Source organism: Dipodomys spectabilis, unplaced genomic scaffold (assembly GCF_019054845.1).
Source record: "Dipodomys spectabilis isolate Male_0828 unplaced genomic scaffold, ASM1905484v1 ptg000009l, whole genome shotgun sequence".
Lineage (NCBI taxonomy): Eukaryota > Metazoa > Chordata > Mammalia > Rodentia > Heteromyidae > Dipodomys > Dipodomys spectabilis.
Genome location: NW_024870686.1, coordinates 23,028,486 through 23,049,099, shown reverse-complemented (window position 1 = coordinate 23,049,099; position 20,614 = coordinate 23,028,486).

Genomic DNA, 20,614 nt, shown 5'->3' with positions numbered 1-20,614 from the left:
TTTTTTGTTGTTGTTGTTATATAAAAGGCCATATTAACTTCAGGGCCTACAGTGAACTTTAAGAAGATTGTTTACGATTTTCAAAATGTAATTTCAAAATGTAAGACATTGTAAGTACTTACCCACACATATTTAAGGTAATTATAAATGTTGAAAAGTTTCTTGATGAATAAAGACTCCACATTCATGAAGGCAAATTTGAAAATTACATACTTTAAACATCTATTTTTATAAATAAAAATAGTTCTAGTTTAAGAATAGAATGAGAACACAATGCCTAGGACCAAAGCAAACCCTTACAAATCCAAGCTTTTATAATAATATCCAGAATATAGAGAATCCTGAGAACAACATAACCTAATCAGATTCAAAATGCACACAAAACTTGAACAGACATTTATTCAAAGAAGTTATGAAAATAGCCAGTAAGTACATGAAGATAGTCAACATCACTATCAAATATGCAAATCAAAATTGCGGTGCACATAAGTCAGGATGTGAAGTCATTGATATTCTCATGAACTGTTAGTACAAATGTAGCATGAACCAGTTGCTATGGAAAACACTACGGGAGTTCTCCCCAAACTGAAGAATGAAATTGCCAAATGACCCAGTTATATTACAGAATCAAAGAACTTGAAAGCAGAATATGGAAGAGATGTTTGCATAGGCCCATTCTTAATGTCATAATTAGAAAGAGCTAAACCATGAACCTATCCCAGGTGGCCATCAATGGATGAGTGGAAAAGCAGAATGTGGGTAACACCCACTATAAAAAAATTAGTCATGCCAAAAAGAAAAAAAAGAATTTGGAAGTATGCTATAAAATGGATGAAAATTAAAGACAGTATGCTAAATGAAATAGATCCATCATTGAAAGATAAATGTTGCATATTTCTACTTAAAAGAAATACTTTAAGTCAAAACCCATGCTGACAGAAGATAGAAAGTTGATTTCCAGGAGAATAGCAGAAAAAATAATAGAAAGTCATTACTTAATGGGTACAGAGTTCTGATGAAAAGAGTTCTGAAGCTGCAGAACTGTTACACTGATAATTACTTCCACTGAAATATATACTTAAGATAGTGGACAATAGACACATGGAAAAATGTTCAACATCTATGGCCATAAAAGAAATGCAAATCAAAACTACATTGAGATTCTACCTCACTCCAGTTAAAATTGGCATTATCAAGATAACTAATAATAATAGATTCTGGCAAGGATGTGGCCAAAAGAGAATGCTACTACATTGCTAGTGGGAATGTAAATATGTTCAACCACTGTGGAGAGCAGTATGTAGATTCCTCAAAAGACTAAACATAGAGCTCCTCTATGATGCAATTCCATTCCTGGTTTACCCAAATGACCATAAACAAGGTCACACTAAAGCTACCAGCACAACTATGTTCATTGTAACATTATTTACCACTGTTAAGATATGAAATCAACCCAGATGCCCCTCCATAGGATGAATCAATCAAGAAAATGTGGTATATATACACAATAGAGTTCTAAGCTTCCATCAAGAAGAATGGCAGTGTCCAATTTGTCAGGAAATGGAAAGACTTGGGAAAAAATCAAACTAAGTGAGGTAATCTAGACTTCCATGGCTCCATGGTTTCCCTCATTTGTAATAATTAGTTTAAATCTAGAATAGTCCTAGTAGAGGATCACAATAGCTCAATAGCTACATACATATGAATTGTAATGAACTCCAAGATATTGAAAGAAGAGGTTTTTTGTTGTTGTTGTTTCTGTTTTAGTGTACTATTTGTAGTTATTTCTTTTTTCTTTCTTTTTTACCCCTGTGGTCTATTCCCTAGTGTCCCTGTATATATGTTTATCTAATTTGGAGAAGGGAAGGAGAATCACAGAAACAGAAGGACAAAGGATAAAGGGTGAACAAATGCAACATCCATACTCACAGACATCCATATCTACATACTCACTCCATACATCTATGCATTTATGAAACCCATTTGCACTCAAAATATGGCATGTCTAATTTATCTGTTGGTTGTATTCTTAAAAATCACAATGATTGCTGGACACTGTTAGATCACACCTTTGCTCCACTAGTTTAACCATCTGCTGATGATTCATTTGGAAACAGTTATTATCATAACTGCCAAAAGGTGATTATCTAAGTTCATAATAGTTCGGTTTTAATCAGAAATAAGATATATTCTGTAATTGCTTTTATCATCTCATAACTTATTTCCTTAGTGGAATTTTGTACTATTACTTTTCCACTGATAGTTTAATCCAAAAGTCCTCTAAAATTTACATAGGTCATTTAGTAAAAGGCTATTTTGTAGTTCATTTCCTTTTCATATAAAAAGTAATTATTTGCCTTTCTCACATTTTAATAATTTTTAAAGTAATGATGCTGAATATTTAAGAAGATAACTATTTAGAATGGAGTGTGTTCTCAGACTTAGGAATGTTTTCCATTCATTTGAAGAGATTCAATTTTTTTCATAAGCCTTAAATTCACCAAGTATGGGGTACAGTGCTCTTCCATTAGCAGCAGAAAAAGGAGTTATATAATGGTTTTAAAAAATCACATTGGTTTTCATTTAATATATCTATATGGCCCATGTCTTACATGGAATAAGAAAGAGTTTATTTTTAATGCAGTGAATACTAGTTTAAAGAAAATAAGACTACTGAGCAAAGCAACTTTAAAACTATATACTGTCAGGTAGACAGAGCAACAACCACATTTAAATTTGCCAACCTAAGTTCATAAGCTGAAATACTGGATTCTGCTTGTACTCTAGGGATTTTTTTTCTACATACATACATAGTGGGGCAAAATCAAGGGTAAATTATATGCAAATAGTCTAACTTTACCTCCGAATTTATACATTCCTTATTTCTGGATTTAAAATGCAATACTAGTGAATAGTATAACCCAGCTAAAAGGAATGGAGTTCTTTATTTTTATTTTTAAATGTCTGTAAATATTTTCATTAAGATGATTGTTTCAGTTAATAGCATCTCATACATATATTTCATGTTTAGGACAATTTGGATTTACCTTATTTCTGTTGTTGTTTAGTCCTTTTTATTTTGCATTGGCAAAGTATGAACAAATACATTTGTTCAAAAGATATTAACATTGATTTTTATCCCAAGGTAAGGTTGGATAACTTTGCAAAGAAGTTGTAAAATTTGTGGCAAAGAAGATAAATCAGAACGTCATGAAGTTAGATAATATATATAGTCATATTGTCTGTCTGTCCTTCCTTTATCCTTTTGCCTTTGCTATACTCTTTATGATTATCCGTGTCCCATCTCAGGTCCACCTTCACATTGCCCCCATCTTGTTCAATCTCCAATAAGTCCTGATTCTGAATAAACATTCATAGTTGTAGGTAAACCATAAAGAACTTAACTAGAGCTACTGTCTACCTATCACTATTATTTTACTACTGTGAAATACAGACAACATACAATTCCACATCTCCACTATTTTATTCCATTTTATTGTCAAGGTGATATACAGAGAGGTTACAGTTATATAAGTAAGGTAACAAGTACACTTCTTTTTGGACAGTGTTACCCCTCCCTCATTTTCTCCTTTTCCTCCTCCCCAAGTCTCCTTTCCTCTGGTTGTAAAGTTCATTTCTAACATTTGGAACTAAGCCAGATGTCTCTCAGTAGATGAATGGATCAAGAAAATGTGGCATATATACACAATGGAATTCTATGCTTCTATCACAAAAAAATATCGCCTCATTCATAAGGAAATGGAAAGACTTGGGAAAAAAATCATATTAAGCGAAGTAAGCCATAGGCTTAAGTAACATAGGCTCCATGGTGTCCCTCATTAGTAATAGTTACTCTAGGTCTAGGATTGTCCTAGAGGATCACAATAGCTTAACAGTTATGTACCTATGAACATATAAAATGATGCTAATCCAAATAAACTCCAAGAATGGAAACCAGAGAGTTTGTTTTGTTTGTTTGTTCGTTTTTTGAATTGTGTGAAGTTTGTTTAAGTTTTTTCCTTTGCTTTATCCCCTGTTGTCATTGCTTTTGATTTTGGTACCCTGTGTCTTGTAAATGTATTTATCTAATTTGAGGAAGGGAAGGGGAAAAACAAAATGGTGAGAAAAAGGACAAAGGGAGAACCAAGGCAACAGAGATACTCGAAAAACAATATGTTGGAAATGAACTGTGCAACTTGGGAGGAAGGGGAATGGAGAGGAGGGGAAGTGGGAGAAAATATGGGAAGGGGTCATATTATTGGACAAGAAATGTACTCATTACATTACTTATATAACTGTAACTGCTTTGTACATCACCTTTACAACAAAATTAAATTAAAGTTTTTAAAAGTTTCAGATGATAGCAAACGAAAAATCATATAACTGACAGCAAGGATGATCCAGAAATTAATTTTGCTATAAAGAATATTAACTGGGGAGACTATGATAAAATGTTAGTGCATGCAGGTTAGATAATAATTTCAGAATTAACATTCTAATTTGGATAATTGTGCTTTGGTTACATAGGAAAGTGTATTTTCTGGTTAATAAAGATTCACTGAAATAGCTAAGAGTAAGGAACACCACATCAGCTGGCGCTCCTAATTGTTAGGATCTTCTCAAACATATTTTTAGTCATAAATCCAAACTACAACAGATAGTCCTATTTAAGAAAAGAAGATTAAAAAGAAAAGTAGTTGTTATTCTTCTGTTCTATATTAAAAGCATGAAATATGGATTATTCTAAGTTGTGGTGGTATTGTTTCAAGTATGGGAAATGCAACAATATCCTGGTAGCATCTGCTGTCAAATCACTGTAGTTGGAAATAGATTACCAGGCTCCCTATACAACTGGCTTAATAGTGTTCAAAGCAAGTTTCTTGACTCTTAGAGAGCATGCATCTAGTGATACTGTGACTTACTGAAAGACCCCCGACGGCGTGGGGTGTCCTTCAATCTGAAGAGACCCTTCCCCAAGGAACAACGAGACCACTTGTGCGGACGCAAACAGCAAGAGGTTTATTCGGGCAAGCCCTCGGCTCCCAGGTGCACTCAACCACGAGATCCACAAGGTTCGGGTTGGGTGTCTGAGAACCGGTTACACGGGTACCCGGGGCGACAAAGTCTATCGGGAGACTTGCGCGCCGAGTGCTTGAAAGCACCCTCTTTTTATGGACAGCAGAAGCGAGGTTACAGAAGCGAGATGCGTGGTTACAGGGGGATGATTGGTTAATTTCAAATTACGCTCAGGGTGAGGATTGGTCAGGTTAAGCTGGCCAGATGGGGTAGGTGGGGTTGGGGAAAGCTGACGTGTCGGTACTTGCCTTGACATGCCTGTGCTGGTCGCTATGCACCGAAACTGTTTGTTCCCTAGTTTTGACAAGTGTTTTATCACATCCTGCCTCACCCTAGTATTAGGGCTAAGTTTTATAGGAAGGAATGTGTTGGCCGGCTATTTTACCGGAATGCCTGGTTTTAAGGCATGTACTAGGGTCATGCTAGGGTCTGCAGGCGGTGACTCAGAGGCCCGAGGTTTCGTTTCCTGGTTAGCGGCCTGCACGTATCCTGCCCCTATCTCTAGGGAGGGGAAGGGTCAGTGCTAGCGCAAGCAAGTTTACAGAAGCAAAACCAGCAGTTAGTAATTGTAAAATGTAACTCTAATTTTTAATCTTTCATTCCCCCATTTTTCTTTGGGCTAATTTTAATCTTAAAATTTAGGGGGTTCTTATCTCAGTCGTAGGGGTGACTCTATATTATCTTGTGGGGTGTCAGTTGTTCTCAATGCTTGGTATTTGGTTCTCAGAACTAATAGACGGACTGCGCTGATCTTTTTTTTTTTTTTTTTTACAAAAGACACCAGTCCTGACTCTGTATCACAGTTAACTTAATTTTATACCAGCTGTACTTGTAAGCTCCAATTTTACGACATACTCATACCATTTGCTACATACTTAAACTTTCTGAGGTTTGTCTTCTTTAAAGACAATTCTTACTTTTCAAATCCTTTCTTATCCAAAGTGGATATCAATTTTTTCCCCAATTCCTTTCCCAAGGCTTTCTTTACTACCTTCTTTCTTTACAATCCCTTTTCCAAGGCTTTCTTTACCACCCTCTTTCTTTACAATCCCTGAGCATCTTTGTAGCTGTAGTTTAAAACTGCACAATTTTTCTTTGGCTTGTGGAACCTTTATCTTAGAACAGCCTTAAGACACCACTGTGATGCAGAAGCTTGCTAGATTTTAAGGCTAAGAGTATTACCTCCATTGATAACACACTCAAGTTATTACCATACCAGAGCCAAACTAGGCTGTGACCATAGAGTGGATTTTCAGTCACTATGCACTGGCAAGCAAGCCAGTGATATCCTTGTCCCCAATATCCACTGTGGGAAGAGAGGGTTTTTGGATATCACCCAAAAGAATGTCCCACAAGATCTTAGATTTAGCAGCAGTCAACCAGGAAGCAGACTCAGGTGATGGAATCTTTAGGCAGGAGTTTCTCCAGGTGGCTGTCAGGCAGTCGTTGAACTTTAACCATTAGGGTATGCAGCAGCAGCAGCAGCAGCAGGATCTCTCAGTGGCTCCAAGGGACTGTCACACCTCATGCTGGGCTGTAAATTCCTACACAGACTGGTTAAGGATACATTGCATAGGCTTGGCAGGCTTTGATCCTGCTGGTTTTCAAGATCATTAAACAATAGCCCAGGACAATTTACCAAAATCACAACTTTTTTACTAACGAGATATTTTTGTAAATGGACACAGAAGGCTCAGAAGGTTTAGTCTTGTAACCATCTCTGACAGATGCAGTCTTCACACCTTGCATATCAACAACTGTTAGCACTATTTTTTTTTTTTTTGCCTTTAAAAAATTATTTTATCTATTTTGCCTCATTTTTCCAAAACTGACTCTGGACCCTTGATCTTAAAATGGGGGTAGAAGGGCGAAGGTCAATCTTCTGTAACTTCTTCAAGCTGACTTCAGGGGCGTTGATCCTACCTAACCAGGAACCTATAACCTTAGCCTATTTTATAAAGAGGCCATCAGGGTTAGATGTCATTAAGAACAATATTTAACCTTTGACAACTGTACAGACCTTTTCTCCGGCTACAGCAGTAGTGTAGCTTGTTTAGCACTCTGGTTTGCAAAAGCATCTTCCTAGATGGCTTAGGAATGTGATCTCAACAATGCCTAAGATGCCTAAGTTACCTTTGCAGGCCTTTAGACAGATATTAATAGAAACACACTCAGGTTTGCAAACTTTTTCCTGAGCAGATGAACTTCATGTAACTAGTGTCAGCTCAATTAGAGCTGCCAATTAGAGCTTTTTGGCACATAAAGGGGTTGAGATTTAAACTATCCTCCACATTTTATAACATTAGCTTTTTACTATCACAGAGGTCTGGCAAGTTCCTGTCCCTTACAAGGTAGTCATGAACATTAGGCATGCTTCCAAACTTTCTTCCTATGACCTCCCGGCTCTGACCAGTTTTGAAAGGCCACCCACAAATGACACTAGGATCTGACATTTCTGCCATCCAAGCAGTGGCTTACTGCCTCTGGATGCTCCTCCATTGCTTTTGTCCCAGGAGTGTCTTCTCCACATTGGGATAAATGCCTCATTGGCATTTCCCTTTAGCTGGTTGTTGGACTCGAACTCAGGGCCTGAGCACTGTCCCTCAGCTCTACAGCTCAAGGCTAGCACTCTGCCACTTTGAGTCCCAGACTCAGGGCTTGAATGCTGTCCCCTAACTCTTCAGTCCAGGGCTAGTACTCTGCCACTATGAGTCTTGAGCTTGGGGCTTGAGTACTGTCCCCTGACTCTTTAGTCCAGGGCTAGTACTCTGCTGGCTGAATAGAGGTGACAGTCTCACAGGGACCTTTTTCTGCCCGGGCTGGCTTCGAACCAGTTTGCAGATCAATGCGTCTTATAAAAGGCCACTTTACTCCAATTAAAAGCAACAAGGTGGTCAACATAGAAGTAGCTTTTAAGCATGCTCTTACCTGAAACTTATTAAGAGTCAAAGTTACATCTGACAAACTTGTAAGAATCCTCTGTGCTTTGCTCTGGGCTTGCTGGAAACTTAAAAAACCTATAAGAGCAAGCTAGAATAGCAATTATTTTGGTAATTTTAATTTTTCCCTTTGTGCACATTGAGGCCAATGTCAAGAACAATTTTACATTTAAACTTTATATCCCAAAATCCATTTTTTATTTTTTTAAAAGTCTTTCACTAATCTTTTTTTAATATACTTTAGTTTTTATTTGTATTTAAAAAACCTCTTAAAATCTTGAGGCCAAGTGTCACTCATTGTCTCTTGGCTGCTTGTTTTTACACATTAAAACTTTTAAACTTAAATGACAATTTTTTTAATGCAAGAATTACAGTCACCTTTACTATACCACAAAGCTAGTCTTAACACCTTTATAACTTTTAAAAACATCCTAATTGTAAAACATAATTGAAAGTAAGCCACATTATACAAATAACTTTTTGTGTTAACACATCCAAGGGGAAGTTTTAGCAATACTAATCAGGTCATCACATCACTCATTTTAACCATCATGTTTTCAGTGTCTGACTGCAGAGAAAAGAGAGAACAAAGATGGGCCGTTCGGCCCCTTCTATGGAATGGGCACACCCAATCTGACTCTTTAGGGTTAGATGAACTGCGCTTGTGCCAGCTTACCCTCTTTCACCCTGCGTGGACTCCTCCCAGGGCTTGTCCCACCATGCATGGCCAGCTGAACTGCACTTCTGCTTGTTCACCCCTTACCCCTAAGGATAGGTCTTCTGTTGGTTTCTAAGGTTTTCTCCATCTCCTCTCTTGGTTCTCGAATGAAATACAGTTTTAGACAGACAGAACAGGTAACATCTTTGAGTGTTAAACTAACCTTTACATTTAAATTTTTAATATTTATCTCCAAATTTTAGCCAACGGAATTAGATCCCAAACTGCCAATGCATTTTTGTTAAGCCAGATAACTTGATTACAGAATAAACAGTCTTATGCATTTTAAAACATTAGTCTTTTAAAATACCAGATTTTCTAATTTGCAAGTTAAAGAATCTTTACAAAGCCATTTAAAACAATGTGAAGATTTTTTAAAATCTTTGGTAATGTCCAAACCTCATAACCTTTTGAATTTTAAATTTAAACTCACCCAATTGTTACAGCATGCTGACAATTCTTATCTTTGAACATGTTCACAGACACACACAAAGCACTCACACAGATCTTAAAGCGCGCAAAAATCAAAATCAGTCGTACGTACACCTTTTAAAGTTCTTAAACAAAAATTTAAGACAGTATTTCTTTTTAACTAGGTACCTTTGTTGGGCTTTATTTTCCCAGAGCTTGCTTATCTAGCAAGGCAATTCACTAATTAGTCTTTAGAATCCCTTCTGTAGGAGGAGGGCTGGGGGAGGGGGTCACCTAAAACTAAACTGTCCAGATTTTTTACATTGTCAGGACTAGTTGAAAAAGTCCAAACCAGGCACACAGCCTTTTACACCCTCCCTGCTAGCAGCCTGCACAAGGAGAAAAATGCAGCCTGAGGCTTGAAGGGAACCAAACTAGCCCAGTAACCTTCCATGCCTCACAGGGAGGGTGGGCGTAGCAGGTCTGTGACCCACCCCAGCTGGAACTTTTATTCCCCCAGAGATGTTTAACTAAATAACAAAAACACAGATAAACACAAAAACCAAGGATCCACATTTAAAACTGGTACCAATTCTAAAACAAAACTAGACAAAAACTGAAGGCTGAGTTGGGGACTAATGAGCCCCAGTTTATCCCTACTGGAACTCTGTGCTGTTCTCACTCAGCAAGCTGAATCCAGAGGCTGCTGATTGAGCCTGCCACACTCACCCAGAACTTTCCTACCCCAGAAAACATAAAACAAACACACACTAAAGTTAACAATACAACCAAGTGGCCACAAAGACAAAATGAAGTCTCAGTGAATGGGGCAACTTCTCACCACCATTCACTTACCAGGGGACTCAAACCCCCTATTTACCTCCGGAGGATTTTTTTTTTTTTTTTTTTTTTAGATTCCTGCAGACGTTGACCCAGGGTCCTTCCAAGGCGGAGGAGAATTCCCAGTCATCTGGGGCAAGGGAAAAGAAAAATCCCTAGCGGCCGTCCCCTCAGACTGGCAGGTTCTCCCCCACGCTCAGACCCCCGGAGCCAAGGCCCAAGGCTGAGATCTAACTGGAGCCACTCACAGGTGGTCAGTGGCAATTTTATAATTGACAAACAAGCAAGTTCCTAAAACCTGACAATCTAGGCTCGGGCTGTCCTTCCAGTGCTGTAAAGTAAGGCTAAGGGGGGTCGCGACAGTTTGTCCCATTTTAAAACTTTAACGAACACAGACACAAGACAGACACACTTAGCTTCGCTGCGCGTTTTTGCTCACAAACTGAAAGCAAAACCTGATGGAGACTTTATTGAGAGTCCGGATCTCTCGTCTCCCCTGATGAACCACGCGTCCCAGAGGACCGGGTTCCCTGACGGGCCACTTTTTCAGGCCACCCTGATGAGCCACTTTTTCAGGCTCCCTGAAGCCCCCAAGACGTCTCCTGGGGACCGCGGTCGGGAGTATGAGCTCGTCAGCTCCTCCACGGGTCCGCCTGATACAGACGAGAACGGCCGAACTCACCAGATTCGCAAGCGCACAGAAATTGGCCACACAAGACTTCAGACAACTTACAGACAGCACACAGACGACACACAGATGCTGGCCAGCTTACCTCCCGAAAATGGGTCGGTGGTCCCTGGGTGGGGGGGGGTCTCTATCCCGGACGAGCCCCCAGATGAAAGACCCCCGACGGCGTGGGGTGTCCTTCAATCTGAAGAGACCCTTCCCCAAGGAACAACGAGACCACTTGTGCGGATGCAAACAGCAAGAGGTTTATTCCGGCAAGCCCTCGGCTCCCAGGTGCACTCAACCACGAGATCCACAAGGTTCGGGTTGGGTGTCTGAGAACCGGTTACACGGGTACCCGGGGCGACAAAGTCTATCGGGAGACTTGCGCGCCGAGTGCTTGAAAGCACCCTCTTTTTATGGACAGCAGAAGCGAGGTTACAGAAGCGAGATGCGTGGTTACAGGGGGATGATTGGTTAATTTCAAATTACGCTCAGGGTGAGGATTGGTCAGGTTAAGCTGGCCAGATGGGGTAGGTGGGGTTGGGGAAAGCTGACGTGTCGGTACTTGCCCTGACATGCCTGTGCTGGTCGCTATGCACCGAAACTGTTTGTTCCCTAGTTTTGACAAGTGTTTTATCACATCCTGCCTCACCCTAGTATTAGGGCTAAGTTTTATAGGAAGGAATGTGTTGGCCGGCTATTTTACCGGAATGCCTGGTTTTAAGGCATGTACTAGGGTCATGCTAGGGTCTGCAGGCGGTGACTCAGAGGCCCGAGGTTTCGTTTCCTGGTTAGCGGCCTGCACGTATCCTGCCCCTATCTCTAGGGAGGGGAAGGGTCAGTGCTAGCGCAAGCAAGTTTACAGAAGCAAAACCAGCAGTTAGTAATTGTAAAATGTAACTCTAATTTTTAATCTTTCATTACATCTCATTATTTCTTTAGTATTTTCCATAAGTCTAATTTAAATGTGAACACTTTACAAACATTGTGGGGTTTTGTTAAAGCAACTACATCTGGTTCAAGTATTCTGTTTCTGGAGTAGCCATCTTTGTTTGCAGAAGAACATGCAAAGTGTGAGTGCAGCAGACAGAACATTGACTGAGGTGCTTTCATGTTGGCGAACAGAGAAATGAAAATGAGAATGTTTAAGTAGGCAATGATAACAATAAGACCCTGTATTAGGTTGTGGGAAGGGAAATGTAGGCAGTAGATGGAGGGTTGGAGAGTTAAAACAAGAAGGAAAACAAACACTGCAGCAAAGTACATGATTTAAAGAAGGTGAGAATTACTGAAATTCCACTATTACAGAGTAAGCTAGGAAAACGATTTGAGAGGTTGTGGAAGATTGATTTTTACAAGATACTCTTCTCAATATGTTCCTGTTTTGTCAGGATCTTCAGAACAATGGAAATTGACATACTACAAAGATAGAGAATGTCTCTTCTCCCTCAGAGACAATATACTTAATGAATAAGGAAGTGTAAAGGCTGTTTTCTGGACTTTTCCAAGTCAATTGGTCACATTCCAACATAAACAGACTTCCCTTTCACTTAGAAGAGATTTGTTTACATTCCAGAGTAAAAGATAAGGAAATGTCTCTCTTCCTCTGCTTCACACCCGGCAAATTCCAGTGCAAGCTCTGAGTTTCCTAAGTTCAGAGATCCTGTCCTTTCCACATTAACTGTTTCAGTTACATCTAACTCTAGACTTGACTTTTCCCAGAGAATTCTGGAGGGGTAGGGAAACACATGTACTGTGAATAAATAAGAGGCTGTTCTCAGACCCAGACAGAGGTTTCATGTTTATTTTTATACACACATACACACACACAAATGCACAAATATAATTATCATCTGAGTATCATTATCTATGTTTCTATTATCCATCCTTCTGTCTATTTGCCTGTCTATCTATCTACCTACCTACCTATGTTCTAGTCAATCATCTTCTACTTTCTATTCATCTGTTCATGTTTTCCTAGCTCACTCTGTAATAGTACGCCAACACTTTTTTTTAATCTCCTTCAAAATGTCTACTTGGATATAATGTTTTGTTTTTGCTTTACTTTCTACCTTCACTTCCTTTTTATGGCCGCTAAGCAAAATATCTGGTAATAAGATCAGTTCAAAATAATTTCTTTCTTTTTTCTTTTTTCTTCTTTTTTTTTTGTTTTGCTACCTATAAGTAGACAGTATTCCATATGGGTCCCCTTGTACTCTGAACACTTACAAAATGAAAAGTTATAGGATAAGGCAATTCTACATTAGGCCCTCTATGGTCTCTTTGGAAATATTAATTCAGTCTTCTATGCTATTGCTTGGATTTTATTACATTATTTTTCTCATCATTGGCTTCTATTTCCTATTATATGTACTTCTGAGACCTCCAGTTTCAGTAAGATAAATCACTGACAGTTGTTGAAGCATAAGAGGATAGGGAAGAAGGAAAAGAAGAAAGCAATAGGGTGAATCAGTCTGATTTTAAATATCACATATGCACATGGCAAAACGCCTTTGTACAAATAATATACACTACAACAAAGAATGGCAGAAACAGAGACTCTGCTGGGGTTGTGAGTCCCAGAAGATGAGGAGAGGGCAAATGGAGAGGGTGAAGAGGATGAATCTGGTCAAATTATTTTATATGCATGTATGAACAGAGAATAGTGAAACCTAATAAAAGTATCTGAAGAAGGAGAGAAGAAAAAGTGATAGAGAATGAATTTGCCAAGGGTACTTAGCATGAATAGAAATGCCTCAAAAAAACTTTTTTTTTTTTAACAACTAATGCACGCTAATAGAAATGCAAAGCAAAAAGAAAAAAAAAAAAAGATGTATCATTGAAATTGCTCTCCTTATTAGGACCTGAGATTAAGCTACATTGTGCCAATGCCAGGCCAATGATAGTCTTCTCTGGGCAAAAACAATCATTTCTTTTTTTTGTAATTTTAATTTTAATTTTTATTGTGAAAATACTGTACTACAAAGGGGTTACAATTACATGGGCAAGATAATGAGTACATCATTTCTTATCAGGCATTGTAGCCTCCTCCTTTGTTTCCCCTTCCCATCCCTTCCCATCCTCCCCCTGCCCCCCACCCAATCCTCCCCGCCCCCCCTCACCCTCACCTTCCCCACCAAAGTTGTAAAGTTCGTTTTTGACATAACGACTTGTACATCTCATTGTTGCAATGGGTCCACCTGAATCCCTATTTAAACGACTTGTTTTTCCCCTTCCCCTCCACAGATTATACCGACATCAAATACAGTGAAAGCAGGGGTTATTCTGTGGGGGAGGGACATACAAAGCAACAAAGAAATAATCTTATAAATGTGTTAGAAACAATCGCATGAAAGAAAAAAAAAACATTTGAATACATATCTTAGGGTTCATTTCCCTAACATCACCTTATCTGACCTTTTCTGCTTGACTCAGACATATACTAGTTATTGCAAATAAGGGAAACTATGGGACCTATGTTTCTTTGGGCCTGGCTTACTTCACTTAATATAATTTTCATTTCTGAGTCACAGGTTGATTCTAGTGATGGATGAACAGCCTTCATGCAGATCATTGCATTGTTTTCTCCCCTGAAATGAGCAGCAGATTCCTTTACCTCTTGTTTTATTTGTATATATACAGGACAACAGGGCTATTCACAGCCCTAAAAATTAGTTTTAATTGTTATTCAAATTATTTTTATGAGCGATATACCAGTTGCTTAAAATTGTGGAATTATATAAGTTTTTCTTAATTGTTGTTGAATATTTCTAGGCCAAGACTGTAAGCTTGGACTTTTCTTCCTTAGGATATTTCTCTTGAAGCCCTTTGCAGGGCTAGTCTTCCAAATGTTCATGAATCCAAGCACAAATAACATTTCAATACATCACTATGATGAACTTGGAATATACCACTCACTGCAGAGCTGGCAGAAATCCAAAGGGACTGCTAGAGCAGCCCCTACCTTCATCTTTCCTGCTTCCATTTGTCCTCCATAGCTCAAAGCAGGAATTTTAGAATGCATGAAATTTAGGAAAATGTTTTGCTAGCAAGACAAAAATGGGGCCTTGAAATAAGAAATAACCTTTGTAGCTCTGGGTATTGGTGGCTCAAGCCTGTAATCCTAGCTACCCAGGAAGCTGAAATCTGAGGACTGTGATTCAAAGCCAGCCCAAGCATCTCCAATTAACTAGCAAAAAGCTGAAAGTGGAGCTGTGACTCTAGTGGTAGAACACTATTTTCGAGCAAAATAAAAAGCTCAGGAATAGTACCCAGGCCCTGAGTTTAAACCCTAAGACTGGCACATACACACAAAATAATACAATAAAAAATAATCTTTGTAGGTAGGGGTAGACTCCTTGGATGATAGGTAAAGAGTTCAATGACAATATTGGGAGGAAGAAAGGTATTTTATGCAGTGGCAATTACTGAGAAAGAAGTGACAGATTGGGAACTTTAGTGTACCCTTCAAACAAAATCAAACAGAAAGCATGATGTACCTTTGAGCGTTATGTGATGCTGGGGCAGAGCATGCAGGGGTAGAAAGGACATGTGAACTGCTCCTGCTTCTATCCTGCCACTGCTGCTTCGGGCAGGACAAGGAGCAACATTCCACCAGGAGAACCAGGCCAGTGCAGCAGAGACCCCAGAGAGAGCCATGCAGTGGAGGAGAAATGTCATATAAACGATCAGCAAGGACAATGACTTAGGTACAACCTACGGCTTTCCACATAGACACAATACCCAGCAATACAACGTCTGGAAGGGGAGATGAAGAAGAATGTTTGAGTGTTATTGGTTTGGCTTCAGATAACAAGATATAATCACAGCTGTAAAAAATGGCTAGATCATTTCAAGGTTGGAAAAGCAAGATGTAATTGGCTCTTGGTCTGAGGAAGTGCAAGAACAACTAGAGGCAAATGAAATAAATGCTAAATACCAAGCTTGGCCTAACACAATCTGCATTTCTTTCACATCTAGCAGTAGAAATCAACAGCTACTTTGACTCTACTCAGGAGACAATAGTGTCATCTAGTGGCAACTTGTTTCTCTCTCTCTCACACACACACACAAAATCATAAGGAAAAGTTAGAATGGTTCTGATAAAACTAAACAGAAAAATTTGGAAATTCTGTCTTTTTTTTATGCTAGACCTTAACCAAGCAAAGACTCACCATAAGAATTATTTTTTTCATATTAACTAGTGAGCAATAATAATACACTCCACATTCTTTCCCTTTCTCTACCAAAACAAGCTCAGTCAGAAACCCCTCAAACTTTAAGACTTTGGAATAACAGTGCAGAATAAATAGGTTAAAATTTTCTTTTACTATGGTGATAGCTATTAAATGATTCTGGTTTCAAATCCTATTTCATCCCTCTGAGATGCTGAGCTTACGGTTTTCTCTCAGTAAACAAACACATATATTTATGAGGAATAAGTAAATTCATTAAAATTAAATTGATCATATTTTCTACCTCATGAGTATGCAGAGCTCCCAAAGCTAGATCCACGCATAATACTAGAAAAAACTTTTGGAAAGACAAATGAATTTTAGATATCAACCATAATGTATTCTCTGTCTGACCTGTTGGATATCTTTGAGCTGTTTTAAAATTATAGGTTACTAATAGGTATTGTCTAGCAAAGATTTAATTGGCTTTTCTTTCAAATCTGACACACAAAAACATAACAAAACCAACAAATTGTCCTATATTTTAAATGTATTTCAATATTTCTTCCCATACCATATAAATTTCTAAGACTTTGAGTGTTCTTTGGAATTGCTTACAAACATCCTCATATTTGCCTAAAATTCTTAGGATTTAGGAAGTAGCATATTGATTGACCAAGAAATTTCTCAAAAGTCAACCATATTTTTCATGAATGAGATGGAAAAGTCCATTTATAAAACAAAACAACAACAAAAATTCTCTTGCAATTGAAGACTTAGAGAATACTTATAAATTAATTGCTAAAGGTCTTGTCTCATGATCACCCTCCAAGTTCCAACTTAAAAATAAAATTTCACCCAATGCAAAATTTTGAAAAGCTAAATACAACCATCTCATTAAGAATTAGGTTCATTAAAAATTTTTTATCATTCCTTTAAGAAAGTAATTCGTATGGTCAATATTGAGTAGTTCTGATATTATTGAATTATTCAGATATTTACATAGACCACACTCCATTTTTGTGGAAAAAAATTAATAACTTAAATATCTCCATGAGAGAATTTCAATGACTTACTAATATCTTCAATTTTTTTAAAAACAAAAAAATTTTCTTGGGTCTAGGACCCATATAGTATGAAGAAACAATGTGCAAAAAAGTCCCATGTTTTTGTTTAATTTAATCTGCCATGCATGTGGTAGTGCATACATGTAATTTTAGGGATTTAACACCAGCACTTATGTCAAAACAACTAGTTAGTCTCAATGCCTACATCAAAAGGTAAAGTTCACATGAGTCTTTAAGTGATAGGGATAGTAGATAATGATAATAATAGAGATGACTATGCTAGTTAAGAGAATACTGCTAATTGGGATGACTTGTTAAGAGAGCTGACTTGTTAATGGTACCAGCTAATGGAAGATAAGAGGTTTAGTTAAGAGGGATGATTAGTTAGGAAGACTCATTAATGGAGGCTTGTTAAGAGGTCTCAAGAAAATTGTGAACACAATTATCAGAACAACTAATTAAAACCAATGCCTAAGACAAAAGAATAAGAACTAATGTCAGAATGACTACTTAACATAAGCACTTATGTCAAAATGACTAGTTAACATGAGCACCTAGTATGAGATTGGTCAACTTTTCTAAGTTGGTTGCTTAAAAGGCCCTGCTTTAGACTGGTGGCTTGGTTCTTGTTGATTATTCTGCTAAGATAGTATCAGTAAGTAAAGAAAGTAGCAGAGTGTAAGACACACATCAGGTTATTAAAAAATAAAGTAGCAGAAGGTGTAGTATATTTTCTCTCTCATGCCAATACTATCAGTATAAATGAACTATTGAGTAAAACCATCTTCTCTACAGTTTATATGTAAAAAGTACATTGAACTAAAAAAGTATTTATTAAGTAGCTAAGGTAAGCGAAAGTTTCAGGTCAGGTGGGGAATCTGCTCAGTAACTGAATATTAGAGTTCTTCATTTCACTCAGATTCAACAAATCCATATGTGAATTAAATATGATGGCCTAAACCATAAATCTGTTAAATTCCATGATTGTAATAGCATATCCTGGAAAATGAAATTTTTGTGTCACGAGGAAAAGAAGCTGAAAAGAAGCCAGGGTCATCACCTAGAGAATACTCAAGTGAAAAAAGAATAGCTATTTTCCATTGCTTACCATGATAATCCTAGCTAGTTTGAAGGTTGAGAATCGGAGGACGATGTTTAGAGGCTAGCAGGCAAAAAATTCATGAGACCTCTCTCAACCAATAGCTAACTAGGAGCCTAAGATGGAGAGAATCACTGTTCCAGGCCTCCTCCTGCAGAAAGTCTGTAAGGTTCTGTCTCAATGGGGAAGTTGGGCATGATGGTGCATACTTGTCATCCCCACTATGGTAGGAATCAAAAATAGGAAGATTGCCATCCAAGCACACTCTTGGGTAGAAATGCTAATTTGACCATATTGAATATACTTAGATAATATTTTGGATAGAAATTATATATAATATATTATTATATATAGATATAATATCTATTAAGGACTATTTCAACTTTTAACTGTCTTTTTATCTAGTACATTTTTTTTTTTTTCTTTTTTTTTTTTAATTTTATTTTATTTTATTTGAGAACATACTGTACAGAGGGGTTACAATTACATGGGCAGGATAATGCATACATTTCTTACCAAGCATTGCATCCTCCTCCTTTGTTTACCCTTCACCTCCCTTCCCAGCCTCCCCCCTCCCTCCCACCCAATCATACCCCCCCTCCCCCCCCCCCACCGACATTGTAAAGCTGGTTTTGACATGACATTTTGTATTTCTCATTGTTGCAACAGGTCCACCTGAATCCTTAAACGACTTGTTTGTCCCCGTCTCCTCCACATGTTATACTGACATCAAATATAGTGAAAGCGGGGGTTACACTGTGGGGGAGGGACATACAAAGCAACAAAGAAATAATCTTATAAATGCATTAGAAACACATGCATGAAAGAAACAAAAACATTAAAATACATATTTGAGGTTTTGTTTTCCTAACATCACATTATCTGACTTTTTCCGCTTGACTCATACCTATACTAGATATTGCAAATAAGGGAAACCATGGGACCTATGTTTCTTTGGGCCTTGCTTACTTCACTTAATATAATTTTTTCCAAGCCTTTCCATTTCCTAACAAATGGGGAAATGTCATTCTTTCTGATGGAGGCATAGAATTCCATTGTGTATATATACCACATCTTCTTGATCCATTCATCTACTGAGGGGCATCTGGGTTGGTTCCATGTCTTAGCTATGGTAAATAATGCTGCAATAAACATAGTTGTGCTGGTAGCTTTAGTGTGGCCTTGTTTGTGATCATTTGGGTAAATGCCCAAAAGTGGGATTGCTGGGTCGTTGGGGAGCTCTATGTGGAGTCTTTTGAGGAACCTCCATACTGCTTTCCAAAGTGGTTGAACAAGTTTACATTCCCACCAACAATGAAGTAAGGTTCCTTTCTGTCCACATCCCCTCCAGCATCTGTTGTTGTTAGAGTTCTTGATTTTCGCTGTTCTAACTGGAGTGAGGTGATATCTCAATGTTGTTTTGATTTGCATTTCTTTTATGGCTAGGGATGTTGAACATTTCTTCATGTGTCTATTGGCCATCCTTCTTTCTTCTTCAGAGAAGCTTCTCTTTAAGTCTTTCGCCCACTTACTTATTGGGCAGTTGTTTCTTTGAGGATTTGTTGTTGGGTGGTTTAATTTTTTGAGTTCCAAGTATATTTTAGATATGAGACCCTTGTCCGTTGTATGGCTAGTAAAGATCTTCTCCCAGTCCGTGGGCTTTCTATTGATCTTGCTAGCTATGTCATTTGCCCTGCAGAAGCTCTGCAGCCTTATACAATCCCATTTGTCCAGCCTTTCTTTGATTTGTTGTGTTTCCGGGTTTCTATTCAGAAAATTTCGGCCTGAGCCAAGGAGACCCAGGGTTTATCTAGTACATTTTTAAGGTTTAGATGTCTATGGACTTAGTTCGTATCAGTTTGATAAGATGTTTTTGCCAAATCAATAGGTTCTTATAGTGTGATAAGCCATTTTAGATAGGGAAATCTGAAGTCCTTTGGCTAAATTTTCTTCAAATTTAATTTATGGAGTACTTGGTTGTATTTTATTGAAATGGTGCTTGTCACATTAAATTGCATTGTAAGCCTTTTTAGAATCACTGTTTTTAATGAAGCCTAGCCTTGAAGATGAACTGGCTGGATATTTGGTTCTCCTAATCATTTTGCTTTTAAATTTAATCATGAAAAACTTCATGTACTTGAAATTTTAAGAACTAATGATTGCCCTGAAAGTGTCAATCAGCCTGTGTTGCTAACATTCTTTTCTTTCTGAGATAAGCATTACATTAAATCTTAACGAATGAAAATCAGCATGAATGAATTTCTTTGGAAATTAGGTTATAAAATTTCTCTAGATTTAACTATGGCCGTATTTATTTAAGCTTCTTGTTGCAAACTATCAAACCAAATTCTGGTAAAAGTATAACATTACTAAATTTAAAGACTAAGATCTTGGTACTCATTATGTTACTCAACCTTACAACATTATTATTAAATTGTGAATGCACAACAACTAGATACTTTTGAATCGCTCATTCACTTTTATATTCTTACCTGGAGATTTTTTTTCTCTTTTTTGGTATTATCAACTATACAGCTCTTCTAAGAAATATCATGAATGCTGGGTGCAGTGGTTTATGCCTGTAACCCTAACTATTTTGGAAGCAGAGACAGGATTGTGG